Genomic DNA, 13,566 nt, shown 5'->3' with positions numbered 1-13,566 from the left:
TTTAGACACTCAGTCTGGGCCTGGTAGCAGGGTTTAGATACTCAGTCAGGGCCTGGTAGCAAGGTTGAGACACTCAGTCTGGGCCTGGTAGCAGGGTTTAGACACTCAGTCAGGGCCTGGTAGCAGGGTTTAGACACTCAGTCTGCGCCTGGTAGCAAGGTTTAGACACTCAGTCTGGGCCTGGTAGCAGGGTTTAGACACTCAGTCTGGGCCTGGTAGCAAGGTTTAGACACTCAGTCAGGGCCTGGTAGCAAGGTTTAGACACTCAGTCTGGGCCTGGTAGCAAGGTTTAGACACTCAGTCTGGGACTGGTAGCAGGGTTTAGACACTCAGTCTGGGCCTGGTAGCAGGGTTTAGACACTCAGTCTGGGCCTGGTAGCAGGGTTTAGACACTCAGTCTGGGCCTGGTAGCAAGGTTTAGACACTCAGTCTGGGCCTGGTAGCAGGGTTTAGACACTCAGTCTGGGCCTGGTAGCAAGGTTTAGACACTCAGTCTGGGCCTGGTAGCAGGGTTTAGACACTCAGTCTGGGCCTGGTAGCAGGGTTTAGACACTCAGTCTGGGCCTGGTAGCAGGGTTTAGACACTCAGTCTGGGCCTGGTAGCAGGGTTTAGACACTCAGTCTGGGCCTGGTAGCAGGGTTTAGACACTCAGTCTGGGCCTGGTAGCAAGGTTTAGACACTCAGTCTGGGCCTGGTAGCAGGGTTTAGACACTCAGTCTGGGCCTGGTAGTAAGGTTTAGACACTCAGTCAGGGCCTGGGAGCAGGGTTTAGATACTCAGTCAGGGCCCGGTAGCAGGGTTTAGACACTCAGTCTGGGCCTGGTAGCAGGGTTTAGACACTCAGTCTGGGCCTGGTAGCAAGGTTGAGACACTCAGTCTGGGCCTGGTAGCAAGGTTTAGACACTCAGTCTGGGCCTGGTAGCAGGGTTTAGACACTCAGTCTGGGCCTGGTAGCAGGGTTTAGACACTCAGTCTGGGCCTGGTAGCAGGGTTTAGACACTCAGTCTGGGCCTGGTAGCAGGGTTTAGACACTCAGTCTGGGCCTGGTAGCAGGGTTTAGACACTCAGTCTGGGCCTGGTAGCAGGGTTTAGACACTCAGTCTGGGCCTGGTAGCAGGGTTTAGACACTCAGTCAGGGCCTGGTAGCAGGGTTTAGACACTCAGTCTGGGCCTGGTAGCAGGGTTTAGACACTCAGTCTGGGCCTGGTAGCAGGGTTTAGACACTCAGTCTGGGCCTGGTAGCAAGGTTTAGACACTCAGTCTGGGCCTGGTAGCAAGGTTTAGACACTCAGTCTGGTCCTGGTAGCAAGGTTTAGACACTCAGTCTGGGCCTGGTAGCAGGGTTTAGACACTCAGTCTGGGCCTGGTAGTAAGGTTTAGACACTCAGTCTGGGCCTGGGAGCAGGGTTTAGATACTCAGTCAGGGCCCGGTAGCAGGGTTTAGACACTCAGTCTGGGCCTGGTAGCAGGGTTTAGACACTCAGTCTGGGCCTGGTAGCAGGGTTTAGACACTCAGTCTGGGCCTGGTAGCAAGGTTTAGACACTCAGTCTGGGCCTGGTAGCAAGGTTTAGACACTCAGTCTGGGCCTGGTAGCAGGGTTTAGACACTCAGTCTGGGCCTGGTAGCAGGGTTTAGACACTCAGTCTGGGCCTGGTAGCAGGGTTTAGACACTCAGTCTGGGCCTGGTAGCAGGGTTTAGACACTCAGTCAGGGCCTGGTAGCAGGGTTTAGACACTCAGTCTGGGCCTGGTAGCAGGGTTTAGACACTCAGTCTGGGCCTGGTAGCAGGGTTTAGCCACTCAGTCTGGGCCTGGTAGCAGGGTTTAGACACTCAGTCTGGGCCTGGTAGCAAGGTTTAGACACTCAGTCTGGGCCTGGTAGTAAGGTTTAGACACTCAGTCTGGGCCTGGTAGCAAGGTTTAGACACTCAGTCTGGGCCTGGTAGCAGGGTTCAGACACTCAGTCTGGGCCTGGTAGTAAGGTTTAGACACTCAGTCAGGGCCTGGTAGCAAGGTTTAGATACTCAGTCAGGGCCCGGTAGCAGGGTTTAGACACTCAGTCTGGGCCTGGTAGCAGGGTTTAGACACTCAGTCTGGGCCTGGTAGCAAGGTTTAGACACTCAGTCTGGGCCTGGTAGCAAGGTTTAGACACTCAGTCTGGGCCTGGTAGCAGGGTTTAGACACTCAGTCTGGGCCTGGTAGCAGGGATTAGACACTCAGTCAGGGCCTGGTAGCAGGGTTTAGACACTCAGTCAGGGCCTGGTAGCAGGGTTTAGACACTCAGTCTGGGCCTGGTAGCAAGGTTTAGACACTCAGTCTGGGCCTGGTAGCAGGGTTTAGACACTCAGTCTGGGCCTGGTAGCAGGGTTTAGACACTCAGTCTGGGCCTGGTAGCAGGGTTTAGACACTCAGTCTGGACCCGGTAGCAGGGTTTAGACACTCAGTCAGGGCCTAGGAGCAGGGTTTAGACACTCAGTCAGGGCCTGGTAGCAAGGTTTAGACACTCAGTCTGGGCCTGGTAGCAGGGTTTAGACACTCAGTCAGGGACTGGTAGCAAGGTTTAGATACTCAGTCTGGGCCTGGTAGCAGGGTTTAGACACTCAGTCTGGGCCTGGTAGCAGGGTTTAGACACTCAGTCAGGGCCTGGTAGCAAGGTTTAGATACTCAGTCTGGGCCTGGTAGCAGGGTTTAGACACTCAGTCTGGGCCTGGTAGCAGGGTTTAGATACTCAGTCAGGGCCTGGTAGCAAGGTTTAGACACTCAGTCTGGGCCTGGTAGCAGGGTTTAGATACTCAGTCAGGGCCTGGTAGCAAGGTTGAGACACTCAGTCTGGGCCTGGTAGCAGGGTTTAGACACTCAGTCAGGGCCTGGTAGCAGGGTTTAGACACTCAGTCTGCGCCTGGTAGCAAGGTTTAGACACTCAGTCTGGGCCTGGTAGCAGGGTTTAGACACTCAGTCTGGGCCTGGTAGCAAGGTTTAGACACTCAGTCAGGGCCTGGTAGCAAGGTTTAGACACTCAGTCTGGGCCTGGTAGCAAGGTTTAGACACTCAGTCTGGGACTGGTAGCAGGGTTTAGACACTCAGTCTGGGCCTGGTAGCAGGGTTTAGACACTCAGTCTGGGCCTGGTAGCAGGGTTTAGACACTCAGTCTGGGCCTGGTAGCAAGGTTTAGACACTCAGTCTGGGCCTGGTAGCAGGGTTTAGACACTCAGTCTGGGCCTGGTAGCAAGGTTTAGACACTCAGTCTGGGCCTGGTAGCAGGGTTTAGACACTCAGTCTGGGCCTGGTAGCAGGGTTTAGACACTCAGTCTGGGCCTGGTAGCAGGGTTTAGACACTCAGTCTGGGCCTGGTAGCAGGGTTTAGACACTCAGTCTGGGCCTGGTAGCAGGGTTTAGACACTCAGTCTGGGCCTGGTAGCAAGGTTTAGACACTCAGTCTGGGCCTGGTAGCAGGGTTTAGACACTCAGTCTGGGCCTGGTAGTAAGGTTTAGACACTCAGTCAGGGCCTGGGAGCAGGGTTTAGATACTCAGTCAGGGCCCGGTAGCAGGGTTTAGACACTCAGTCTGGGCCTGGTAGCAGGGTTTAGACACTCAGTCTGGGCCTGGTAGCAAGGTTGAGACACTCAGTCTGGGCCTGGTAGCAAGGTTTAGACACTCAGTCTGGGCCTGGTAGCAGGGTTTAGACACTCAGTCTGGGCCTGGTAGCAGGGTTTAGACACTCAGTCTGGGCCTGGTAGCAGGGTTTAGACACTCAGTCTGGGCCTGGTAGCAGGGTTTAGACACTCAGTCTGGGCCTGGTAGCAGGGTTTAGACACTCAGTCTGGGCCTGGTAGCAGGGTTTAGACACTCAGTCTGGGCCTGGTAGCAGGGTTTAGACACTCAGTCAGGGCCTGGTAGCAGGGTTTAGACACTCAGTCTGGGCCTGGTAGCAGGGTTTAGACACTCAGTCTGGGCCTGGTAGCAGGGTTTAGACACTCAGTCTGGGCCTGGTAGCAAGGTTTAGACACTCAGTCTGGGCCTGGTAGCAAGGTTTAGACACTCAGTCTGGTCCTGGTAGCAAGGTTTAGACACTCAGTCTGGGCCTGGTAGCAGGGTTTAGACACTCAGTCTGGGCCTGGTAGTAAGGTTTAGACACTCAGTCTGGGCCTGGGAGCAGGGTTTAGATACTCAGTCAGGGCCCGGTAGCAGGGTTTAGACACTCAGTCTGGGCCTGGTAGCAGGGTTTAGACACTCAGTCTGGGCCTGGTAGCAGGGTTTAGACACTCAGTCTGGGCCTGGTAGCAGGGTTTAGACACTCAGTCAGGGCCTGGTAGCAGGGTTTAGACACTCAGTCTGGGCCTGGTAGCAGGGTTAGACACTCAGTCTGGGCCTGGTAGCAGGGTTTAGACACTCAGTCTGGGCCTGGTAGCAGGGTTTAGACACTCAGTCTGAGCCTGGTAGCAGGGTTTAGACACTCAGTCTGGGCCTGGTAGCAGGGTTTAGACACTCAGTCTGGGCCTGGTAGCAGGGTTTAGACACTCAGTCAGGGCCTGGTAGCAAGGTTTAGACACTCAGTCTGGGCCTGGTAGTAAGGTTTAGACACTCAGTCTGGGCCTGGGAGCAGGGTTTAGATACTCAGTCAGGGCCCGGTAGCAGGGTTTAGACACTCAGTCTGGGCCTGGTAGCAGGGTTTAGACACTCAGTCTGGGCCTGGTAGCAAGGTTTAGACACTCAGTCTGGGCCTGGTAGCAAGGTTTAGACACTCAGTCTGGGCCTGGTAGCAGGGTTTAGACACTCAGTCTGGGCCTGGTAGCAGGGTTTAGACACTCAGTCTGGGCCTGGTAGCAGGGTTTAGACACTCAGTCTGGGCCTGGTAGCAGGGTTTAGACACTCAGTCTGGGCCTGGTAGCAGGGTTTAGACACTCAGTCTGGGCCTGGTAGCAGGGTTTAGACACTCAGTCAGGGCCTGGTAGCAGGGTTTAGCCACTCAGTCTGGGCCTGGTAGCAGGGTTTAGACACTCAGTCTGGGCCTGGGAGCAAGGTTTAGACACTCAGTCTGGGCCTGGTAGTAAGGTTTAGACACACGGTCTGGGCCTGGTAGCAAGGTTTAGACACTCAGTCTGGGCCTGGTAGCAGAGTTCAGACACTCAGTCTGGGCCTGGTAGTAAGGTTTAGACACTCAGTCAGGGCCTGGTAGCAAGGTTTAGATACTCAGTCAGGGCCCGGTAGCAGGGTTTAGACACTCAGTCTGGGCCTGGTAGCAGGTTTAGACACTCAGTCTGGGCCTGGTAGCAGGTTTAGACACTCAGTCTGGGCCTGGTAGCAAGGTTAGACACTCAGTCTGGGCCTGGTAGCAGGGTTTAGACACTCAGTCTGGGCCTGGTAGCAGGGTTTAGACACTCAGTCAGGGCCTGGTAGCAGGGTTTAGACACTCAGTCAGGGCCTGGTAGCAGGGTTTAGACACTCAGTCTGGGCCTGGTAGCAAGGTTTAGACACTCAGTCTGGGCCTGGTAGCAGGGTTTAGACACTCAGTCTGGGCCTGGTAGCAGGGTTTAGACACTCAGTCTGGGCCTGGTAGCAGGGTTTAGACACTCAGTCTGGACCCGGTAGCAGGGTTTAGACACTCAGTCAGGGCCTAGGAGCAGGGTTTAGACACTCAGTCAGGGCCTGGTAGCAAGGTTCAGACACTCAGTCAGGGCCTGGTAGCAAGGTTTAGACACTCAGTCTGGCCTGGTAGCAGGGTTTAGACACTCAGTCAGGGACTGGTAGCAGGGTTTAGATACTCAGTCAGGGCCTGGTAGCAGGGTTTAGATACTCAGTCAGGGCCTGGTAGCAAGGTTTAGACACTCAGTCTGGGCCTGGTAGCAGGGTTTAGACACTCAGTCTGGGCCTGGTAGCAGGGTTTAGACACTCAGTCTGGCCTGGTAGCAAGGTTTAGACACTCAGTCTGGGCCTGGTAGCAGGGTTTAGACACTCAGTCTGGGCCTGGTAGCAAGGTTTAGACACTCAGTCAGGGCCTGGTAGCAAGGTTTAGACACTCAGTCTGGCCTGGTAGCAAGGTTTAGACACTCAGTCTGGGCCTGGTAGCAAGGTTTAGACACTCAGTCTGGGCCTGGTAGCAGGGTTTAGACACTCAGTCTGGGCCCGGTAGCAAGGTTTGGACACTCAGTCAGGGCCCGGTAGCAAGGTTTAGACACTCAGTCTGGGCCTGGTAGCAGGGTTTAGACACTCAGTCTGGGCCTGGTAGCAGGGTTTAGACACTCAGTCTGGGCCTGGTAGCAAGGTTTAGACACTCAGTCAGGGCCTGGTAGCAGGGTTTAGACACTCAGTCTGGGCCTGGTAGCAGGGTTTAGAGACTCAGTCTGGGCCTGGTAGCAGGGTTTAGACACTCAGTCTGGGACTGGTAGCAGGGTTTAGACACTCAGTCAGGGCCTGGTAGCAGGGTTCAGACACTCAGTCTGGGCCTGGTAGCAGGGTTTAGAAACTCAGTCTGGGCCTGGTAGCAGGGTTTAGACACTCAGTCTGGGCCCGGTAGCAAGGTTTAGACACTCAGTCTGGGCCTGGTAGCAGGGTTTAGACACTCAGTCTGGGCCCGGTAGCAGGGTTTAGACACTCAGTCAGGGCCTGGTAGCAAGGTTTAGACACTCAGTCTGGCCTGGTAGCAAGGTTTAGACACTCAGTCTGGGCCTGGTAGCAAGGTTTAGACACTCAGTCTGGGCCTGGTAGCAAGGTTTAGACACTCAGTCAGGGCCCGGTAGCAAGGTTTATACACTCAGTCTGGGCCCGGTAGCAAGGTTTAGACACTCAGTCTGGGCCTGGTAGCAGGGTATAGACACTCAGTCTGGGCCTGGTAGCAAGGTTTAGACACTCAGTCTGGGCCCGGTAGCAGGGTTTCGACACTCAGTCAGGGCCTGGTAGCAGGGTTTAGACACTCAGTCTGGGCCTGGTAGCAAGGTTTAGACACTCAGTCTGGGCCTGGTATGGTAGCAGGGTTTAGACAGTCAGTCTGGGCCTGGTAGCAAGGTTTAGACACTCAGTCTGGGCCTGGTAGCAGGGTTTAGACACTCAGTCTGGGCCTGGTAGCAGGGTTTAGACACTCAGTCTGGGCCTGGTAGCAGGGTTTAGACACTCAGTCTGGGCCTGGTAGCAGGGTTTAGACACTCAGTCTGGGCCTGGTAGCAGGGTTTAGACACTCAGTCAGGGCCTGGTAGCAGGGTTTAGACACTCAGTCAGGGCCTGGTAGCAGGGTTTAGACACTCAGTCTGGGCCTGGTAGCAAGGTTTAGACACTCAGTCAGGGCCTGGTAGCAGGGTTTAGACACTCAGTCTGGGCCTGGTAGCAAGGTTTAGACACTCAGTCTGGGCCTGGTAGCAGGGTTTAGATACTCAGTCAGGGCCTGGTAGCAGGGTTTAGACACTCAGTCAGGGCCTGGTAGCAGGGTTTAGACACTCAGTCTGGGCCTGGTAGCAAGGTTTAGACACTCAGTCTGGGCCTGGTAGCAGGGTTTAGATACTCAGTCATGGCCTGGTAGCAGGGTTTAGACACTCAGTCAGGGCCCGGTAGCAAGGTTTAGACACTCAGTCTGGGCCTGGTAGCAGGGTTTAGATACTCAGTCTGGGCCTGGTAGCAGGGTTTAGACACTCAGTCAGGGCCCGGTAGCAAGGTTTAGACACTCAGTCTGGGCCTGGTAGCAGGGTTTAGACACTCAGTCTGGCCTGGTAGCAGGGTTTAGACACTCAGTCTGGGCCTGGTAGCAGGGTTTAGACACTCAATCTGGGCCTGGTAGCAGGGTTCAGACACTCAGTCTGGGCCTGGTAGCAGGGTTTAGACACTCAGTCTGGGCCTGGTAGCAGGGTTTAGACAATCAGTCTGGGCCTGGTAGCAAGGTTTAGACACTCAGTCTGGGCCTGGTAGCAAGGTTTAGACACTCAGTCTGGGCCTCGTAGCAGGGTTTAGACACTCAGTCTGGGCCTGGTAGCAAGGTTTAGACACTCAGTCTGGGCCTGGTAGCAGGGTTTAGACACGCAGTCTGGGCCTGGTAGCAGGGTTTCGACACTCAGTCAGGGCCTGGTAGCAGGGTTTAGACACTCAGTCTGGGCCTGGTAGCAAGGTTTAGACACTCAGTCTGGGCCTGGTAGCAGGGTTTAGACACTCAGTCTGGGCCTTGTAGCAGGGTTTAGACACTCAGTCTGGGCCTGGAACCAAGATTTAGACACTCAGTCTGGGCCTGGTAGCAGGGTTTAGACACTCAGTCTGGGCCTGGTAGCAGGGTTTAGACACTCAGTCTGTGCCTGGTAGCAGGGTTTAGACACTCAGTCTGGGCCTGGTAGCAGGGTTTAGACACTCAGTCTGGGCCTGGTAGCAAGGTTTAGACACTCAGTCTGGGCCTGGTAGCAGGGTTTAGACACTCAGTCTGGGCCTCGTAGCAGGGTTTAGACACTCATTCTGGGCCTGGTAGCAAGGTTTAGACACTCAGTCTGGGCCTGGTAGCAGGGTTTAGACACTCAGTCTGGGCCTGGTAGCAGGGTTTAGACACTCAGTCAGGGCCTGGTTGCAGGGTTTAGACACTCAGTCTGGGCCTGGTAGCAGGGTTTAGACACTCAGTCAGGGCCTGGTAGCAGGGTTTAGACACTCAGTCTGGGCCTGGTAGCAAGGTTTAGACACTCAGTCTGGGCCTGGTAGCAGGGTTTAGACACTCAGTCTGGGCCTTGTAGCAGGGTTTAGACACTCAGTCTGGGCCTGGTAGCAAGGTTTGGACACTCAGTCTGGGCCTGGTAGCAGGGTTTAGACACTCAGTCTGGGCCTGGTAGCAGGGTTTAGACACTCAGTCTGGGCCTGGTAGCACGGTTCAGACACTCAGTCTGGGCCTGGTAGCAGGGTTTAGACACTCAGTCTGGGCCTGGTAGCAGGGTTTAGACACTCAGTCTGGGCCCGGTAGCAGGGTTTAGACACTCAGTCTGGGCCTGGTAGCAAGGTTAAGACACTCAGTCTGGGCCTGGTAGCAGGGTTTAGACACTCAGTCAGGGCCTGGGAGCAGGGTTTAGTCACTCAGTCTGGGCCTGGTAGGAGGGTTTAGACACTCAGTCTGGGCCTGGTAGCAGGGTTTAGACACTCAGTCTGGGCCTGGTAGCAGGGTTTAGACACTCATTCTGGGCCTGGTAGCAAGGTTTAGACACTCAGTCTGGGCCTGGTAGCAGGGTTTAGACACTCAGTCTGGGCCTGGTAGCAGGGTTTAGACACTCAGTCAGGGCCTGGTAGCAGGGTTTAGACACTCAGTCTGGGCCTGGTAGCAAGGTTTAGACACTCAGTCTGGGCCTGGTAGCAGGGTTTAGACACTCAGTCTGGGCCTGGTAGCAGGGTTTAGACACTCAGTCTGGGCCTGGTAGCAGGGTTTAGACACTCAGTCTGGGCCTGGTAGCACGGTTTAGACACTCAGTCTGGGCCTGGTAGCAGGGTTTAGACACTCAGTCTGGGCCTGGTAGCAGGGTTTAGACACTCAGTCTGGGCCTGGTAGCAAGGTTTAGACACTCAGTCTGGGCCTGGTAGCAGGGTTTAGACACTCAGTCAGGGCCTGGTAGCAGGGTTTAGACACTCAGTCTGGGCCTGGTAGGAGGGTTTAGACACTCAGTCAGGGCCTGGTAGCAAGGTTTAGACACTCAGTCTGGGCCTGGTAGTAAGGTTTAGACACTCAGTCTGGGCCTGGTAGCAGGGTTTAGACACTCAGTCTGGGCCTGGTAGCAGGGTTTAGACACTCAGTCTGGGCCTGGTAGCAGGGTTTAGACACTCAGTCAGGGCCTGGTAGCAGGGTTTAGACACTCAGTCTGGGCCTGGTAGCAAGGTTTAGACACTCAGTCTGGGCCTGGTAGCAGGGTTTAGACACTCAGTCTGGGCCTGGTAGCACGGTTCAGACACTCAGTCTGGGCCTGGTAGCAGGGTTTAGACACTCAGTCTGGGCCTGGTAGCAGGGTTTAGACACTCAGTCTGGGCCCGGTAGCAGGGTTTAGACACTCAGTCTGGGCCTGGTAGCAAGGTTTAGACACTCAGTCTGGGCCTGGTAGCAGGGTTTAGACACTCAGTCAGGGTCTGGGAGCAGGGTTTAGACACTCAGTCTGGGCCTGGTAGGAGGGTTTAGACACTCAGTCTGGGCCTGGTAGCAAGGTTTAGACACTCAGTCTGGGCCTGGTAGCAGGGTTTAGACACTCAGTCAGGGCCTGGTAGCAGGGTTTAGACACTCAGTCTGGGCCTGGTAGCAGGGTTTAGACACTCAGTCTGGGCCTGGTAGCAGGGTTTAGACACTCAGTCTGGGCCTGGTAGCAAGGTTTAGACACTCAGTCTGGGCCTGGTAGCAGGGTTTAGACACTCAGTCAGGGCCTGGGAGCAGGGTTTAGACACTCAGTCTGGGCCTGGTAGGAGGGTTTAGACACTCAGTCTGGGCCTGGTAGCAGGGTTTAGACACTCAGTCTGGGCCTGGTAGCAGGGTTTAGACACTCAGTCTGGGCCTGGTAGCAGGGTTTAGACACTCAGTCAGGGCCTGGTAGCAGGGTTTAGACACTCAGTCTGGGCCTGGTAGCAGGGTTTAGACACTCAGTCAGGGCCTGGTAGCAGGGTTTAGACACTCAGTCTGGGCCTGGTAGCAAGGTTTAGACACTCAGTCTGGGCCTGGTAGCAGGGTTTAGACACTCAGTCTGGGCCTTGTAGCAGGGTTTAGACACTCATTCTGGGCCTGGTAGCAAGGTTTAGACACTCAGTCTGGGCCTGGTAGCAGGGTTTAGACACTCAGTCTGGGCCTGGTAGCAGGGTTTAGACACTCAGTCAGGGCCTGGTAGCAGGGTTTAGACACTCAGTCTGGGCCTGGTAGCAAGGTTTAGACACTCAGTCTGGGCCTGGTAGCAGGGTTTAGACACTCAGTCTGGGCCTGGTAGCACGGTTTAGACACTCAGTCTGGGCCTGGTAGCAGGGTTTAGACACTCAGTCTGGGCCTGGTAGCAGGGTTTCGACACTCAGTCTGGGCCCGGTAGCAGGGTTTAGACACTCAGTCTGGGCCTGGTAGCAAGGTTTAGACACTGAGTCTGGGCCTGGTAGCAGGGTTTAGACACTCAGTCAGGGCCTGGTAGCAGGGTTTAGACACTCAGTCTGGGCCTGGTAGGAGGGTTTAGACACTCAGTCAGGGCCTGGTAGCAGGGTTTAGACACTCAGTCTGGGCCCGGTAGCAGGGTTTAGACACTCAGTCTGGGCCTGGTAGCAAGGTTTAGACACTCAGTCTGGGCCTGGTAGCAAGGTTTAGACACTCAGTCTGGGCCTGGTAGCAGGGTTTAGACACTCAGTCTGGGCCTGGGAGCAGGGTTTAGACACTCAGTCTGGGCCTGGTAGCAGGGTTTAGACACTCAGTCTGGGCCTGGTAGCAGGGTTTAGACACTCAGTCAGGGCCTGGTAGCAGGGTTTAGACACTCAGTCTGGGCCTGGTAGCAGGGTTTAGACACTCAGTCTGGGCCTGGTAGCAGGGATTAGACACTCAGTCAGGGCCTGGTAGCAGGGTTTAGACACTCAGACTGGGCCTGGTAGCAGGGTTTAGACACTCAGTCTGGGCCTGGTAGCAAGGTTTAGACACTCAGTCTGGGACTGGTAGCAAGGTTTACACACTCAGTCAGGGCCTGGCAGCAAGGTTTAGACACTCAGTCTGGGCCTGGTAGCAGGGTTTAGACACTCAGTCTGGGCCTGGTAGCAGGGTTTAGACACTCAGTCTGGGCCTGGTAGCAGGGTTTAGACACTCAGTCTGGGCCTGGTAGCAGGGTTTAGACACTCAGTCTGGGCCTCGTAGCAGGGTTCAGACACTCATTCTGGGCCTGGTAGCAAGGTTTAGACACTCAGTCTGGGCCTGGTAGCAGGGTTTAGACACTCAGTCTGGGCCTGGTAGCAGGGTTTAGACACTCAGTCAGGGCCTGGTAGCAGGGTTTAGACACTCAGTCTGGGCCTGGTAGCAGGGTTTAGACACTCAGTCAGGGCCTGGTAGCAGGGTTTAGACACTCAGTCAGGGCCTGGTAGCAAGGTTTAGACACTCATTCTGGGCCTGGTAGCAGGGTTTAGACACTCAGTCTGGGCCTGGTAGCAGCGTTTAGACACTCAGTCTGGGCCTGGTAGCAAGGTTTAGACACTCAGTCAGGGCCCGGTAGCAGGGTTTAGACACTCAGTCTGGGCCTGGTAGCAGGGTTTAGACACTCAGTCTGGGCCCGGTAGCAAGGTTTAGACACTCAGTCAGGGCCCGGTCGCAAGGTTTAGACACTCAGTCAGGGCCTGGTAGCAGGGTTTAGACACTCAGTCTGGGCCTGGTAGCAGGGTTTAGACACTCAGTCTGGGCCTGGTAGCAGGGTTTAGACACTCAGTCTGGGCCTGGTAGCAGGGTTTAGACACTCAGTCTGGGCCTGGTAGCAGGGTTTAGACACTCAGTCTGGGCCTGGTAGCAAGGTTTAGACACTCAGTCTGGGCCTGGAAGCAGGGTTTAGACACTCAGTCTGGGCCCGGTAGCAAGGTTTAGACACTCAGTCAGGGCCCGGTCGCAAGGTTTAGACACTCAGTCAGGGCCTGGTAGCAGGGTTTAGACACTCAGTCTGGGCCTGGTAGCAGGGTTTAGATACTCAGTCTGGGCCTGGTAGCAGGGTTTAGACACTCATTCTGGGCCTGGTAGCAGGGTTTAGACACTCAGTCTGGGCCTGGTAGCAAGGTTTAGACACTCAGTCTGGGCCTGGTAGCAGGGTTTAGACACTCAGTCTGGGCCTCGTAGCAGGGTTTAGACACTCATTCTGGGCCTGGTAGCAAGGTTTAGACACTCAGTCTGGGCCTGGTAGCAGGGTTTAGACACTCAGTCTGGCCCTGGTAGCAGGGTTTAGACACTCAGTCAGGGCCTGGTAGCAGGGTTTAGACACTCAGTCTGGGCCTGGTAGCAGGGTTTAGACACTCATTCAGGGCCTGGTAGCAGGGTTTAGACACTCAGTCTGGGCCTGGTAGCAAGGTTTAGACACTCAGTCTGGGCCTGATAGCAGGGTTTAGACACTCAGTCTGGGCCTTGTAGCAGGGTTTAGACACTCAGTCTGGGCCTGGTAGCAAGGTTTAGACACTCAGTCTGGGCCTGGTAGCAGGGTTTAGACACTCAGTCTGGGCCTGGTAGCAGGGTTTAGACACTCAGTCAGGGCCTGGGAGCAGGGTTTAGACACTCAGTCTGGGCCTGGTAGCAGGGTTTAGACACTCAGTCTGGGCCTGGTAGCAGGGTTTAGACACTCAGTCTGGGCCTGGTAGCAGGGTTTAGACACTCAGTCTGGGCCTGGTAGCAGGGTTTAGACACTCAGTCTGGGCCTGGTAGCAAGGTTTAGACACTCAGTCTGGGCCTGGTAGCAGGGTTTAGACACTCAGTCTGGGCCTCGTAGCAGGGTTTAGACACTCATTCTGGGCCTGGTAGCAAGGTTTAGACACTCAGTCTGGGCCTGGTAGCAAGGTTTAGACACTCAGTCTGGGCCTGGTAGCAGGGTTTAGACACTCAGTCTGGGCCTTGTAGCAGGGTTTAGACACTCAGTCTGGGCCTGGTAGCAAGGTT

The sequence above is a fragment of the Heptranchias perlo genome, chromosome 20 (genome assembly GCF_035084215.1).
Source record: "Heptranchias perlo isolate sHepPer1 chromosome 20, sHepPer1.hap1, whole genome shotgun sequence".
Lineage (NCBI taxonomy): Eukaryota > Metazoa > Chordata > Chondrichthyes > Hexanchiformes > Hexanchidae > Heptranchias > Heptranchias perlo.
The sequence above is the reverse complement of the archived record's forward strand: the minus strand, read 5'-3'. Positions refer to the sequence as shown.